General features: G+C 42.6%; 1 pseudogene; it reads left to right on the top strand.

The window, feature by feature from the left end:
* The window catches only part of LOC114438004 (tumor necrosis factor receptor superfamily member 14-like), a 111,314-nt pseudogene that overhangs the window by 14,058 nt on the left and 80,618 nt on the right, over positions 1-16,638 (top strand).

Raw genomic sequence — 16,638 nt, forward strand, 5'->3', positions numbered from 1 at the left:
TAAAAAATCTATTTACATAGTTGATTACATTTTTTATATTATTTGTTATTGTTTATAGATACTGTTTGTATTTATTTTGTTGTTATATGTAAACCCCTTCTGGGTCATTTCTTTAGAAACCAAAGACGCTAAGAAGACAGTCATCATTTTTTTAATAATTTTAACGTTGCTGACAAGATGTAAGGAGGTTTTTCTCTCGTCTATTCCTTTTTCCTTTTTATCACAAAGGTCGCTGAATCCAGCCTTTTCACAGCAGGTGCTCGACAGTGTTTGTTGATCAAAACAGTGAAAATAAAAACTGCCTTCGCTTTGTGACTAAGGCCAGAATAAAGTTTAGGAAGCACTTGAAGGTACTGTTCTATGTGCTAGTAGAGGACATAGTAGATAAAGCTACTGCCAGTGTGTTTGCATGCGCCTTACAGCCACAGATTGTATTATCCTGGGTTTGAGTCACAAACCTGGATTCTCAGGTCCTTGTATACCAGATGGTTTATATCAGATGCAGGTGTGATATCTGAGGTATCATGACACCTTGATAAAGTGTTTACATAAGTGTTCTCATATACTGTTTCTGAGCTGTTCACATCAACAGAACCTGATACTAATGCACATGTAAACACATCAGTGTTCTTACTGTATGTGATGCAGTTGATCGGTGGTACATGTATAGTTATTTTTTTATTTTTTATGCGTTGTTTTCTGTCTGTGTAGTTTTTCTATGTAAATGTTATTTTTGCTCTATGACTGAATGTGAGTGTTAAATAAAGTGTATTTATAAACTCTTCAATTAGAAGTCAAAGTGTCTTACTCTATCCTTAAAGGTTGGGTAGGAGATGAAACTCAGTGAGAGTCAGCCAGACTTTCTCTGGAGCTCACCCCGAAGCCACACCTCCAAACCAGTCTGTATGCACAGAGCAGGAAGAGAGTGACAACCAGCCAATACTCTACGCAGGGGCGTCTCGCAGGATTGGCTGATGTTTTTAGTGTTTTATAGCTTCCACAGATGATTCATATTCTTAGTTTTAAAGCGAAACTGCCGAACTAATTGGTTGCTATCGGATTTTGAAGAGAAGTCACACTAATTTAACAAAAAGTGCATCAGAATGAAACCTCCTACCTGACCTTTAAGCATCAGGTTTTAATAAACATAAATAAAATCTTTTAGTATGAATGAATTCTGATGTAACGTTAATGTTCTCACATCATCTGAGTGACGGGCTCAGGTAAATCAAACACAGTGTTAAACAAAGTGTTAAACTCAGTGTTGGTTTGCATTAAAGACTGCATGGTTAAACCCAAAGTCTGTGTGTGTTATAAAGTATCACCTGACCAGATACCTGCTAGATGCCCACTTCATGATCCTCCAAAGAAACAGGAACAACTACCAAAGCCACGAGTCTGAGCACGATCTGTGTTCACCCTCATTTTAGTGTTAGTGTTGTTAGTAGCAACATGCTAAGATAAGAGAGTTTACAGTGCAGTGGCCATGTGTGCACTTTTAACGTAAATGCACCAGATGGCGCTAAACTCAACCAAAATACATGACTGGATTGTTCCACTCCATGAAAGGCACTGTTTGATGTATAATAAAGGAGCACTTTCACTTTTTAACTCATTTATTCTAAAATATGATGTATAATATAGAGTTATTGTGTAAATAATGAATCCTTAAACAGAAAGATTGTGTTTCACTGTGTTCATGTTGTGTGTTATTGTATTGTTTTATACGGTAGCTCAGCAGGACTGAACTTGTTGCACATTCCAACAGCGACTGCAGCTTGTTAAGACAGGTTTGTTACAGCAACAGCTGAAGCTTGCAGGCACGACTACATGGGCTAATATTCCACCACAATGTGTGAGAGACTGATGAAGACATGCAGGAAACCATGACTTCAAGTTACTGCTGCTGTGGATCTACAAGCTGCTGAATCATGAAGAGTGGAACTTATGCATTTGCCTGATAAAGACCCACTATGATCAGATGGTTTTTAATTATGCTTCATCAAAATCTTGAATATAATCAAATAAACAATAATTCAGTGTAAAATATTAATGATACATTTAAGTAAAATACAAATAATGTCAATCATATAATATTGCAGAAATAATGGCTTCAAGTGAACACATTCAAACTATCAAAACACTAAACACAAACAAGACCCCAAAATACTGTTACACTATTTCTATGCCTGTGTGTCAGTCTTTCCTGGAGGACTGAGGATTTCAGGTTGTCTATTTATTTGTCCATGTGTCCAGAATATCTTCAGATTCGGTTCAAACCTTCTCTTGGACTCAAGGATGAAGTGAATAGAATTTGAAGGTCAAAGATCAAAAGTCACTGTAATAATACAGACCATCGTTTTTGACCATAATCAAAGAATCCATACAGTGAATATGTCAAAACTCCACACAAGTTAAACCAAATGTTCAAGTGATGCTACTTGAATCATTTTATTTCATATCATGAAGCTGCAGATGAAGACTGTGATACACATGAGGGTGGAGGAAGTTCTTTATTAGATGAGATGATTTACACACTAAATGTGGCGCTTGTTGTAGGAAATAAAACCACATTCAGACACCACACATCATATTCTCAGCCATGTTAAATATGTCATTGCGGTGGTATTACTATATAGGGTCTAACAAATTCCACTACACAGTCAGACAGCACTACACTATGGCAAACACATTACATAGGCCAATATATAGTTAGTAGGTATTTCGACAAGGTTCATTTGGTCTTCACTTTTTCAATTATAAGAGTGTTCTTTTCAGTCAGACCAGTGTTTTTTGTGTTTTTTACCTTTACATGTTTCGACTGCTTCCTGCAGTCTTCCTCAGAAGTCACATCATGTTTCCGGTGACGTGTCTACCAGCTGATTTTATGCAGGTTGTTACGTCCCCAGCTCTCTAGGGGTTGAGGAAGGACGTAAACATTAGATTAAAGATAAAATAAAGCAAAGGAAGGCCAAACTCAAATGTCTATTTCTTTACTGGCAGATTCAAACTACAAGCGAAGCACACAGGTTTTCAACAAAACCTGACAACTGTTTCATAAAATGAGAACAATAGTATAAAAAAATAAAATACAAGCAGGAACCCTGCTGGGGATTATCGAGACAGCGAAGTATAAAAAGAAATCTAAAGCCACTGCTTCTACTACAGTAGTAAAAACAACAAATAACCCAAAACAACTCTAGGAGCGAAAAACACACAGGTCAAACAACGAAATTAAATCTACTCAAAACTGAGCGAAACTCTCTCTCACACACACAGGAGGAACAGCACACAAAATCCCAACAACGAAAGAAAACCCAAATTTTCACAGACACAGTCGTTGCAAGTTTGTTAACACAGAGAAACCTCTCTAACTCACAGCACACGGACGCTACAATATTAAATATTAGCGCGGGGAGAACTGAAGCCACACAGTTGTGCTCTCTCACGCAAGCTGTGTCCCAATTCAGGGTCTGCATCCTTCGGAGTGCGCATTTTAAGGCCGCTTACGTCACAAAGCTGCGCGAAGGCTGTCCCAATTCGCCAAAAGTCGAAGGGTCCTCCAAATGCGTCCTCCAAATGCGTCCTCCTTTTGCCTGAATTTGGAGGACGCATCGCTACCATCCTTCGTGGCCTTAAATATCCCACAATGCTTTGCGGGCCTACTTTTTGTCCAATAGTACAATGACGGACCAAGCGAGCGGCAGCGGCAGGAGTGCCGAATTCACATTTAAATGTAAGTACAGAGCAGTAGTTCGAGAGTTTTAAAATGCTAGCAGTGACAGCGGCATTAAAAAAATTTTATATTTACAAACATGACGTCCTGTTGATACGAGGCGCTGTAAACTAAACGCTTTGATTGAATGTTGTTTCTTGTTGTTTACTGTAGTATAGTATAAAGTATAGTTCACGTGAGGAGCAATATTATCGTTATTATATCAAACGGTCATTCTGCCTGTTGTCATTTTGTTGAAGGAGGAGCAGAGAGAAACAGAAGAAACCTGACAATTGATAACGGAGGAGATGAGGCTGGAGAGGGAGGGAGAGAGAGGGAGGGAGAGAGGGGGAGAGCAGAGAAAGAACGGACAGACCTCAGCTCACACAGAGGATGGTGGACAGCAGTGATTTTATGTTCTGTTATTTAAATGTTACTTATTAAATTGTATATTAAATCGTTCTTGTCTCTGTGTTCTTAAACTCTTCTAACCTTGTTACATCATGTGTTTCATTACCTATTTATAATTGAAGTAAACTTTTGAACAACTTCTCAGTGGCCACAGTAAATCATTTATTGTTCTGTTATGTACAATATTTACAAAGACACAGAACATTTCTAACTATTTACCAGTGGGCATTATGAAAATGTACAGTTTATTATTTATAAAGATCAGCAGAAAATACTATTTACAAAGAACATATATATAAATGTTTGGCTGAGCAGGAGTCCTTGGTGCTGCTGGACTGGACGGTGCCACGGTGAAGACCTTGGAGTCCTCTGGCTGTGAGTCATCATCTGGGGGAGGGGGGTGTCTGTCTCCTCTGTCCACCACATCGTCCATCAGGGTTTGCAGAGCTGACGATCGGCGGCTGCCATGTTACTAAAGATGTTTTTAAAAAGGGCAAAAATAAAAATAATAACTTCCACAGAGCGGCTTCCAACGCAGCTTAAAATATGAAAAGCTATAAAATATGTATCCTCACCCTCCAGAGGTGATGATGGTCAGTACACCTCCTCCAGGACAGACAGCTGGTCCTGCAGGGAGCCCCACTCTCCTCCACCCAGCAGTAATTCTCTGGTGCAGTGACAGACCTGATGCTTAATGACACATTAAAGCAGTGCTTTCAGGGTTATTTGCAGGGTTCTTACACATTTAGCTATTTATTTAAAGTATTAAAATTACAAACAGACCCTGTATCAAGTCTTACGATTGAATCAAATATAAATTACATTTAATCATATTTGTCTATCTACTGGTTATATATCTAGCGTTTGCTCAGTAACTGGTATATTAATTATGATCAATAATATGGTTAAACAGCGGCTTACCGTCACCTCCCCACTGCGCTCTCCCAGCCTGAAGAAAATGAGCCGTCACCGGTTTTGCTGCCGCTGGAGCCGCCTCTCCTCTTCCTCCAACAACAAATAAATATATTAAAATATTCCAAATGTCTAAATCCACACTGTTGTCCCGCTTGTTGTGTAGTCCGTGTTGTGTCGCTGTCGCTGCTTTTGTTTTTCCCGGGGCAAAATTTATGACGTCGCGCCACAATCAGGAAGTGATTTGAAGGCCAGACCGTCCCATTTACCAACGGTGGAGGATCCTCCGGAGGATCCTCAGGAGGACGCGGCCTCCTGAGACCGCGTAGGCTGCGTCCTCCGAAGGATGCAGACCCTGAATTGGGACACAGCTGCAGTCTCCCAAAGAATTTCAGCCGGCGCGGGCCTTTTACGTCATCACGGTCCAGGAGAGGAGAACCCCCATTGGTGCAGGCATTTCAACGAGCCACTCCTGATAAAGCTCCGGAGGTGTGGCAATCTGCATACCTAATCCGTCCCATTCATACGATAACCTCATACAGACACACAGGCTCGGGGAGAACGTCACTCTCTCCCATACGGACCTCGGGGGCCGTAACACCTCCCCCCTTAAGAGTGACGTTCCCCTGCGCGAGATCCACATAATATACATAGGTTAAATATGCACACAGGTTACACGCGAGACAGAGCATCAGCAATCACATTTTCAGAGCCCTTTTTATGTACAATCTTTATATTATAATCCTGAATCAGGGTGGCCCATCGCATGAGTCTCTGATTGTGATTGTACATACGGTTCAGGAACACAATTGGGTTATGATCAGTGTACACGGTCAATTCTTTTCCTGAATCTACGTATACATCAAAATGTTGCAGAGCTAGCAGCAACGCTAATGTTTCTTTCTCAATAGTTGAATAGTTCAGTTGGTGTTTACAGAACTTTCGAGAAAAGTAACTCACCACCCGGTCTATACCGTCTCCATCCTCCTGTGGGAGTACCGCACCCACAGCAGTGTCACTCGCATCAACTTCCAGCTTGAATGAGCGCCTGAGGTCTGGAGCTGTTAAGACAGGTGCATTGCACAGCAGAGCTTTGGCATTTTCAAAGGCAGTTTGACAGTCAGCACTCCACACATACAGGCTCTTAGGACTGAGAAGTGAAGTTAAGGGACGTACTACTGCAGAGAAGTTTTTGCAAAAATTCCTATAGTATCCTACCATGCCAAGGAATCTGCGTAGTGCCTTACGGGACGTGGGAGTGGGGAAGTTTTGAACTGCTTCAACTTTAGCGGAGAGAGGTTTAACTTGTCCGCGGCCAACCTGCTTTCCCAGATATGTTACGGTAGCTCTACCAATCTCACACTTTGCCAAATTCAAAGTTAGGGTAGCCGAAGCTAGATGTGAAAATACCTGTTCTAGTATTTCCATGTGTTCTTTCCATGTCGAAGCATATATCACAATGTCATCAAGATACGCTGTGCAGTTTTTGAGCCCTGACAAGACAGTGTTAACGAGCCGCTGAAAGGTGGCAGGGGCGTTACACATACCAAAAGCCATCACGGTGTATTGTAGAAATCTATCAGGGGTCACGAACGCAGAAATTTCTGACGCACGCTTAGTTAAAGGCACTTGCCAATAACCCTTCAGTAAATCAAGTTTCGTTACAAACTTGGCAGCGCCGATTGTATCTACACAGTCATCAATCCGGGGTAGAGGGTAGGAATCAGTGACAGTAACAGCATTGACTTTCCTGTAATCTGTGATGAATCTGGGGGTACCATCAGGTTTAGTCTCCAGTAGGCAGGGTGAACTCCAAGGACTGGAACTGGTTACAGCCAGGCCATTCTGCAACAGATAATCAGTTTCTGACTTCATTAGTTCGCGCTTACTTGGACTTGCTCGGTACGGATGTTGTTTGATCGGCTTAGCATCACCTACGTTAATATCATGTTCAATCACAGAGGTACGCGTTGGAACATCACTGAACAGCGAAGCATAAGTTTTCACCAGCTTAACAACGTCATTTCTCTGAGTCTCAGTCAAATGTGTTAGATGATTGGGTAGCTCACGTATCATAACTGAATTTACAAGTCTAGCACTCAAGGGTGCTGAACGCACGGTGGGACAATCTGGTCCGCACTCTTCCTTAGCGATGAGCGCAACACCGCATACAGGAGAAATAGACGTTTCCGGCTTCTCACACACAGGTTCACATGCGTCACGGGGGTTATATTTCTTTAACATGTTTACATGACAAACACGGGACTTCCGTCTTCGCTCTGGGGTTTCGATAACATAGTTTGTGTCAGAAATACGCTGTAACACATTAAATGGGCCACAAAAGTTTGCAGACAACGCTGACCCTTGTGTTGGCATCAATACTAACACTTTCTCTCCTATTTCAAATTTTCTAGCAGCAGAGGAGCAATCAAATCTAGCTTTCATTCGTTTCTGTGTTTGTGTAAGCTTCTCTTTTGCTAGGGCGCGGGCACGAGACAAATGTGCACGTAGAGTAGCGACGTGTTCAGGTATTTTTACACTTTTACCGGGCAATGAGAGGATCTGCTCCTGTAATGCTTTCAGCGGACTTCTCCGGTTATGCCCAAACACTAGCTCTGCAGGACTAAATCCCAGTGATTCCTGAACTGCTTCTCGGGCTGCAAACACAACAAAGGAAATGCCTTCATCCCAATCTTTTTGTGTTTCAAGACAAAACTTTCTCAACATTGATTTTAAAGTCTGATGCCAACATTCTAATGCGCCCTGGGACTCTGGGTGATAAGGGCTAGATGTCACATGTTGAACGTGTAAAGTATGGAGTACCTGTTCAAACAGCCTTGACATAAAATTTGCACCTTGATCTGTCTGGATTATTTTTGGTAAACCAAAAGTGGTGAAAAATTTTGTCAATGCTCGAGCAACAGATTTTGTGGTAATTTTCCTTAACGGAATAGCCTCAGGAAATCTTGTGACAACACACATGATAGTGAGTAGGTACTGGTTTCCACTCTTTGTGCGCGGAAGCGGACCCACACAATCTACTATCACCTTTTCGAACGGTTCTCCTATAGCAGGGATAGGATGGAGCGGAGCAGATGGGAGCGGTTTGTTTGGCTTTCCGCTCATCTGACATGTATGACAGCTCCTACAATGTGAAATCACGTCACGTTTTAATCCAGGCCAGAAAAAATGGTTTAATATTAACCTGTAAGTTTTTGTAATGCCCAAATGTCCGGACCACGGACTCTCGTGTGCCAAAGACAGAATTTGCGTCCGATATTTTGATGGCACCACTACTTGGTGAACGTTAGTCCACTCACATCCAGAGGCAGCGCACCATTTTCGCATAAGGACGTCTTTATCCAAATAGAAACGTGGAGCGTCAGCCACATCAGAAATTTTCCTCATAGCTTTACTGAAGCATTCTTGCAAAGTAGGGTCATTTTTCTGAGCTTCACATAACGACACACAGCCAGCACCAATACAGGGGTCTCCAGGAGGAGGGGGCGAGACCCCGTTTACCTGCTCTGTAGCAGCGGCAGTCGTCTCTTCCTCCTCCGGAAGGTCCCTCACAGGCTTCTGATCAGTAGAAAATACTGTAGCAAACAGACTGTCAGCCAAGGCAACATCTTTATCTTTACGAGCTTGTGCTCGAGTAACAGCACAGGTGGGAAATGTGTTCTGTGCCAGTTGATCAATTGAATCCTCATTTACCACGGAGGATGGCTGATCTAAAATTTCCAGGTTTGGAATTACCTTCCCGCCTGCGATGTCGTTACAGAGTAACATCTGGATTCCTTTGATTGGAAGTGCGGGGCAAACCGCTACAGGAAATATACCTGAAATTAATTCAGAAGTTAGCTGAATGTAGTGCACAGATCGCGGAACATATCCCATCTCAACGCCTTGGATAACAGCGCTGTAGCCAGCAGCAGACTGATCTGAGAACGGCAGACACTCAGCTAGAATCAGTGATTGGGAGCCACCAGTATCACGCAGGATACTCACAGTTTTCTGATCGTCAGGCTGTCCAGGCAGTGACACTAAACCATCTAGCAGAAATGGTTTAAAACAAGAATCCACAGCACTTTCATCATTTTCTGATTTTTGTTCACAAGCAATCATCTTGCTATTTATCAAGCCGACTCCTTTAACTTGGGACTGAGCCGCTCGTTCCTTTCGCTTGACAGCCAAACAATTTGCAATAACGTGGCCAGGTTTGTGGCAGTAGTAGCACTCGCGTGTGTCTTTCACGGGCGCCTTTTTTTCAAAACGAGCAAAAGTGCTGAAATTATTTACAGTCCGATCTCTGTTGCCAGTGACTGCAATAGGAAAGGTCTTGTGCGTAAGGACATACTCATCAGCCAGCAACGCAGCCGCGCCTACTGTGTCAATTTTTTTTCATTCAAGTATGTAACTATGCTCTCAGGCAAGCACTGCTTGAACTCTTCAAGGAACATCAATTCTCTGAACGAAGCAAGATCATTAACTTTCTCCGAAGTACACCACCGATCAAAGAGAACAGACTTTTCTCGTACAAACTCTACATAAGTCTGAGTAGGGAGTTTTCTTGTGCGTCTGAATTTTTGTCTGTATGCTTCAGGCACCAACTCATATGCCTTCAATATCACATCTTTGACTTTCTCATAATTTGTGCTGTCCTCCAAATTGAGTGCCGACACAACCTCCTGAGCTTTGCCACTGAGTTTACATTGCAATAATAACGTCCAAAACTCTTTTGGCCATTCTAATGCAATAGCAATTCTTTCAAAAAGTGAGAAATATGAATCTATTTCAGCTTCACGAAAGGATGGCACTACAGCAATATATTTTGTTATGTCGAATTTTGGGAGGATGGTGGAAAAAGGCATACCTGTTTCACTGGCTGGCGTCACTTGTGTTGCTTGGGGCTGAGCTTCTAGCTCGACCTGGCGCAGTCTGATGGCTTTTTCGGCCTCAATTCTCCTCAATTCGAGCTCAAAGTGCCGCTCTTCTCTCCGCTGTTGAGCCTCCAGCTCTAGCCTTGCCAGGCGCACTTTCAGCCGGGCACCTAAGCGTGAGCTAGCACTGCTCTGTGGAGAAAATGTATCAAATTTGGGAACCGTGAAGGGGGTTTTCACCTCGGCCGGCTTCCCACTGACCATTGCCGCAGCCACAGCTTTGCCGTCATACACAGGACTATCAGCCGCATTGTCCTGTTCAGCAGGAACAACACACAAGGCTACAGGTTCCTCCTGCTCTGGAAATGCAAGTCCTAATTCCACCAACCTGCTGACAATCAATCCTTTTAATTCTTGCTTTCGAATTTGTTTTGTGAATTCAATTTCATAATACAAAGCAATTCGAATTAAATCCTCCTTTCTAAATTTATCAAGAACTTTTATCGAAGGAGCAACAAAGAAATGCTCTAGCTCAGTTGTGGCCATTTTCTCAGCAAAGTTTATCAGTTGCACCTGCACTCACTCAACTCACGCTCTCATACAATTATCCAATTATCTTACAAGAAAACAGGAAAAATGGAAATTGAGTATAGCCAACAATTGCTTTAGCTTAACTTTTACTGTTTCAGAAAAAAATGTGTTTTTTTTTTTATATATATAAGGGAACAATACTCCAAAATTAATACTCCAAGATTAATTATCCCGGACGAGCCCCCATTAATGTTACGTCCCCAGCTCTCTAGGGGTTGAGGAAGGACGTAAACATTAGATTAAAGATAAAATAAAGCAAAGGAAGGCCAAACTCAAATGTCTATTTCTTTACTGGCAGATTCAAACTACAAGCGAAGCACACAGGTTTTCAACAAAACCTGACAACTGTTTCATAAAATGAGAACAATAGTATAAAAAAATAAAATACAAGCAGGAACCCTGCTGGGGATTATCGAGACAGCGAAGTATAAAAAGAAATCTAAAGCCACTGCTTCTACTACAGTAGTAAAAACAACAAATAACCCAAAACAACTCTAGGAGCGAAAAACACACAGGTCAAACAACGAAATTAAATCTACTCAAAACTGAGCGAAACTCTCCCTCACACACACAGGAGGAACAGCACACAAAATCCCAACAACGAAAGAAAACCCAAATTTTCACAGACACAGTCGTTGCAAGTTTGTTAACACAGAGAAACCTCTCTAACTCACAGCACACGGACGCTACAATATTAAATAGTAGCGCGGGGAGAACTGAAGCCACACAGTTGTGCTCTCTCACGCAGTCTCCCAAAGAATTTCAGCCGGCGCGGGCCTTTTACGTCATCACGGTCCAGGAGAGGAGAACCCCCATTGGTGCAGGCATTTCAACGAGCCACTCCTGATGAAGCACCGGAGGTGTGGCAATCTGCATACCTAATCCGTCCCATTCATAGGATAACCTCATACAGACACACAGGCTCGGGGAGAACGTCACTCTCTCCCATACGGACCTCGGGGGCCGTAACACAGGTTGTGGCGCCATTCTCCCACTACTCCAGGTAGTAGGGGAGTAGCGCTATCTGTAGTCCGGCTTCTTCAGCACTGTGTTCCAGGTGTGGGACAGTGTGAAAGTCCCCTCGTCCCGGTTCATTGTCCCAAAAATGGGATCCCAATGTGTATCACATTGTCCCAACAATGGCAGGACAGCTGAACGTGTAGAGGTTTGTTTCCTGCTCCTTCAAGCTCTTATGTGAATGTTGCAGGTTTCACAGGTGTTTTCTGATTCAACGGTCGAAACTGCTGTTATGAAACGTTCCCAGACTTCCTCATTTCTGCCCTTGCTGCATTTTTCACATCCTTCTAAAGAAGCCCTGGTTCCTCCTGGTTCCTCTGCTCTCTTCTCTGTATTATTCATTACCCTTCATGACTCTGCTTTAGTAGTAAACATTTCAGCTGATCAATACTGTGACTAAAAGGTTATATTTTTCCGTGCCATACAGAAACATATACAGAGAACACGCAGACTACAGAACAATGGAACAAATCATAAGGAAGTCACATGCATGAGGTCACATGGAAAAACTGACCACACAACAGATTGTCTGAAAGGAAGCAGGAAGCAATCTGCTGACAGCCTGGTGAATCCCAGCCTTGTTATCTGATGAATTAGCATGTGGGGAAGTTCAGAAGGTTGAAGCAGGGTTTCTGGACTAACTAGAATGTTCTTGAAGACGTTTCTCTGCCCATCCACCAGCTTCATCAGTTTGGTGGGGAAACATGTGGTGGAGGACCTCAGTGGGTGCAAGGTTTTTCAGCTCTGAGCCAGGGCTTTTATTTTTGTAGTTCTGTTGTGTTTGTATTGTTTCTGGTGTTTATTTTGAAATCACTGATCTCCCTCTTGTGTCAGGTGTCTTCCCCTCCCTCATGTGCTCCCTCTTTCTGGTGATTATATTTCTGTGTTTACAGGGAAAATAACCATATCTTCCACAATCAAACCTCTTTTTACATCAACATGTAAACCTGCCAACAAAAACACGTACATCCCCAAACATGGTTATGTTTATGCTAACAGTACATCATTCTATTGTCCAGTATAGGACCCATACAGAGGCAACAGGCTGCAGTAGGAGGCAGGTGGGGGGTGGTGGGATTGCAGGCAGCACAGCAGACCTTCACCAACAAGTCTGCTTTTAACAGCACTGCTCTAAACACCACAGGCAGTTCTGTTTTCTCCCACTGTGGATTTTCCCTTTCACCTGAGGTTTGACATTTAAACCCACCTTTCAGTGTTTGGTGTAAGGGGGTGTGTATTCAAATTTTCAAACTCTTCCCTCATCCTCCTCCATCCAATGATGGTTATGAGCCCTGTTCTAAACGTTGAATGCACTGATGTACCGTTCCAGGTCACAGAAAATAATTCAAATGTCCAGTGACTTAGTCTCTGTAGCGAGACAGCAGCATACATTCAACTGATTTATAAACTGCAACTATCTTTGCATGCACAGGTACCACAGAACAAAGTGGTGAGTGTGTGAGACAGAGAGGGGAGGGAGGGAGAGAGAGGGGGGAGTTGATATATCAGCATGACGGAAACAGCTAGACCGCAACCTGCAACCCACGAACGCATCATTTAAGGTACCAGAACGCCGTACTGGACCGTTCTAGTCCACGTATCGCTGTTTTCCCATTCTCTCATCTTTACTGTGCGTTTCCTCATGCACTAAGCCATCATAGTGGGTCTTTGTATCACTAAAGTCAAGGGCTGCAGATGCTGGAGTGTCCACCATCTGCAGTAACTATCTAGCTGCTGAGTTCTTTTGAATTCCAGATTTCTAGTGTTAAAGAGTGAAGTTTTTTTTCAGTAATCATCTTTCCTGTTTTCTCCAGGATGCCTCTCATGCTCTCTCCGTCCTCAAGGTCTACCACCTTCTCTGCTGCCCTCAACCTTACCTCTGACTACAGTCTGCTTCTGGGTCTTGGAATACCAACACAACACTGCTGTAAGCCCTGTGGGGGCCCGTGCAGTTTCCTGTGACTCCTTGACTTCCTTCTTTCCTTGACTTGAGCCAAAACAAGAATTTGTAGCCTAAATATGCTCTGCTCATCCAAGCGACTGCAGACGCCTGCAGTTATTCGGATTTCATTTTGTTGTATGAAAGGTGTTGGGAACCTTGCTCAGTGGCTAGTCCCCAAACCACTGGTTCAACTGTATATGTTCAACTGCCAATGTAACTGCTGAATGCAGTTACTCTAGTGTGTGTTCTATCTCTAACACACATCTGGTAAAAACATCTGACTTTGTGAAATATTTAGAAGGAAACAGACTTTTCATGAGGTTTTTCACTGAGCTGGGTGTAAACAACTGTTTGTGGTCTGTTTGATAGTAAAACGGAACAGGAACATGAAGGGTGTGTTCTATAAACACTTGTTGCTTTGCTGATTTACTGATATACAGCATGTACACACCAAGCGAAGGAGGAGAGCTGTTCCTGTTTGTGTGGAGCTCAGAGACTGTAGAGGAATTATAGAATATTTAGTTATTGAAATGCAAGCGTTTATTTTTAGGGCCTGAGCACCGAATGGTGCAAGAGCACCATGAAAATTGGTACACTGAGAAAAAAAGTCTCTTGGTGCTATCCTCTAAAACGCACAGGAAGTCCGCCATTTTGAAAAACCTGTGCCATTTCGCATTTTTCACTCCCAGCACTTTTACGAACTCCTCCTGGGAGATTTGTCCAATCCACCTGAAAAACCACAGCTCGTGCCGGTCGTGGGACGATAGGAGGGTGGCGGCTGCGAGTTTAATGTGATCGACTGCTCTGTCCATGTATGAGTGGAGCCAAGATTATTTAGGTCAGGTATGACAGACAGGTGTGTGCATATCACCTGAGCTGGAGGGCCGTGTGGTTGACATGTGTTTTCACCCTGTGGTTTTTCTTTATCAGGATGAACTCTGAGGATTTATGAAGCACAGAAGAAGTATGAATGAAGTTGACATTTGACTGGTGGATTCTGGACATGTGTCAGACTAATGCCTTAGTGGCTTCTTTTACAGTTGTGCTCATAAATTTACATACTCTGGCAGAATTTATGATTTCTTGGCCATTTTTCAGAGAATATGAATTATAACACAAAACCTTTTCTTTCACTCACGCTTAGTGGTTGGCTGAGGCCATTTATTGTCAAAAAAACATGTTTACTCTTTTTAAATCATAATGACAACAGAAACTACCCAAATGCCCATGATCAAACGTTTACATACCCTGGTGATTTTGGCCTGATGACAGAGGTTGACACAGGTGATCACCAGCATGTTGAAACTTCTTAAAAAACTATTCTTGAGTCCAGTTGCCTCATTTGTAATGTATTGCAATGGACTCATGTGCCCAGCAGACCACAATGACATGTGTGTGATAGTTTCAGTTCAGTTCAGTTTCAGTTTGTCATGGTGGTTGAGCTATTTAACATATATTTAGATGTGGGACATCTGCCCTCTATACCACATGGTGTAAAACATAGGCCAAACATTTTGGGCCTTTCAGAGAAGATGAAATGAGATGATTCATTTTTCTCTCTGTGACTGAACACATGTATTTTTGGGATTTGCACTGTTAATGGGAAATAAGACACAGCAACTAAAACTGTGTGTGAAGGTTGCACCCACACATCTCAGTACTGGGGCCACTACTTTCCATCATCTTCACACTTTGTTCAGGTCACACAGTCATTGGTATTCATTGGTATTTGTTTCAGCAGTTCTGGTATCAAGCTGTTTTCCTTGAAACTGCCTCACTGTAAAATTGAGAATAAAGATGCTTTTTAAAGAAATTAATCTCTTTTTATTGTCATATCAGTCCTATCATGGTGTCCTGGAAGAATGTACCAGTCAGTGTAGGAGTACTAGATCAAGGTTTGATCTGAATGTGTCATGTGAATGTGACTTTAAAAACATATTGAATCTCTCCAGTAACCTTTCACTACTGTGATTTTCATACACAGTAGTGATAATGAGAGATGGTTCTTTTCGATCTCTTTCTCTTGGACGTCTTTGTCTCACTGATCTCTGTCCACCAGCTCACCAAGATAACCTTCACCAAGCTCAGCTGCTCACTCTCCTCCTGCCATCTGCCAAGCCAGGACTACTAAATTCAATTCAGTTTTATCACCTTTTACAAGCAAAATTGTCTTAAGGTGCTTCATAGAAACCCAGAGCCTGAACCCAAGACCAACAGTGGCAAGAAAAACCTTTTAGGAAGAAACCTTGAAGAGGACCCGGCTCATAAGGAGAACCTTCCTGCTGACATAGCTACATTAACAATATCAGGAGAGAGTGAGACATCCCCGGTTTACTCCCTGTCCGTTCCATAAGGGAGACCCAGAGGTGAACTGGGGCGGCTGCCCGGTTCGCCCTTGTCGAAAACTGTCGACAAGGGCCACTGGTGTGCCCAGACAGCGGTTTCAGGCATGAGACAATTCATCTTGCTGCAGTCGATTGTGATGAGTGTTTTTAGGAGTTACTGATGCCTTTCTGTCATCTAGACCCAGTCTGCCCATTCTCCTCTGCTCACTGGATATTTTCTCTTTTTCTAGACCATTCTCTGTAAGCCCAAGAAATGGTTCTGTGCGTAAAATCCCAGTAGATCAGCAGTTTTTCAAATACTCAGCCCAACCTGTCTGGCACCAACAACCATGCCATGTTCAAAGTTATCTACTCTTTCTTCCCAATTCCGATGCTCAGTGTGAATTTCCACAAGTCATCTTCACCACGTCTAGATGTCTAAATACAACAAGTTTCTGCCATGTGATTAAGCTACCTAATAAAGTGAGTGTATAGTCTAACATACAGTTGAATACAGTTGCTCATTTGGGTATTCTGGGTAAGCTGTCATCAACAAACGTTTTTTTTTTACACTAAAATGAAAAAAGAAATATTTTTGGATTTGATCCTGTTTCGTACATGTAGGAACATGTGGTTTAAAAACGACTCCGCCTCAGAGAGTGTGTACATGTCTGTGTGTGGTTTGTTGAAGGAAGAGGTGGAGCCTTCTGATTGGTCCGGTTTGAATATGATTTGGCCAATGAACAAGGGCAGCATTTTTTTAAACTTGAGTAGGCATTGCTTCCAATGAACCTGACGATTTTTGTCAAATTCAAAAAAACCTCAGTCTGTGTTACTGAGTGATAG

Source organism: Parambassis ranga, chromosome 7 (genome assembly GCF_900634625.1).
Source record: "Parambassis ranga chromosome 7, fParRan2.1, whole genome shotgun sequence".
NCBI classification, from domain to species: Eukaryota; Metazoa; Chordata; class Actinopteri; family Ambassidae; genus Parambassis; species Parambassis ranga.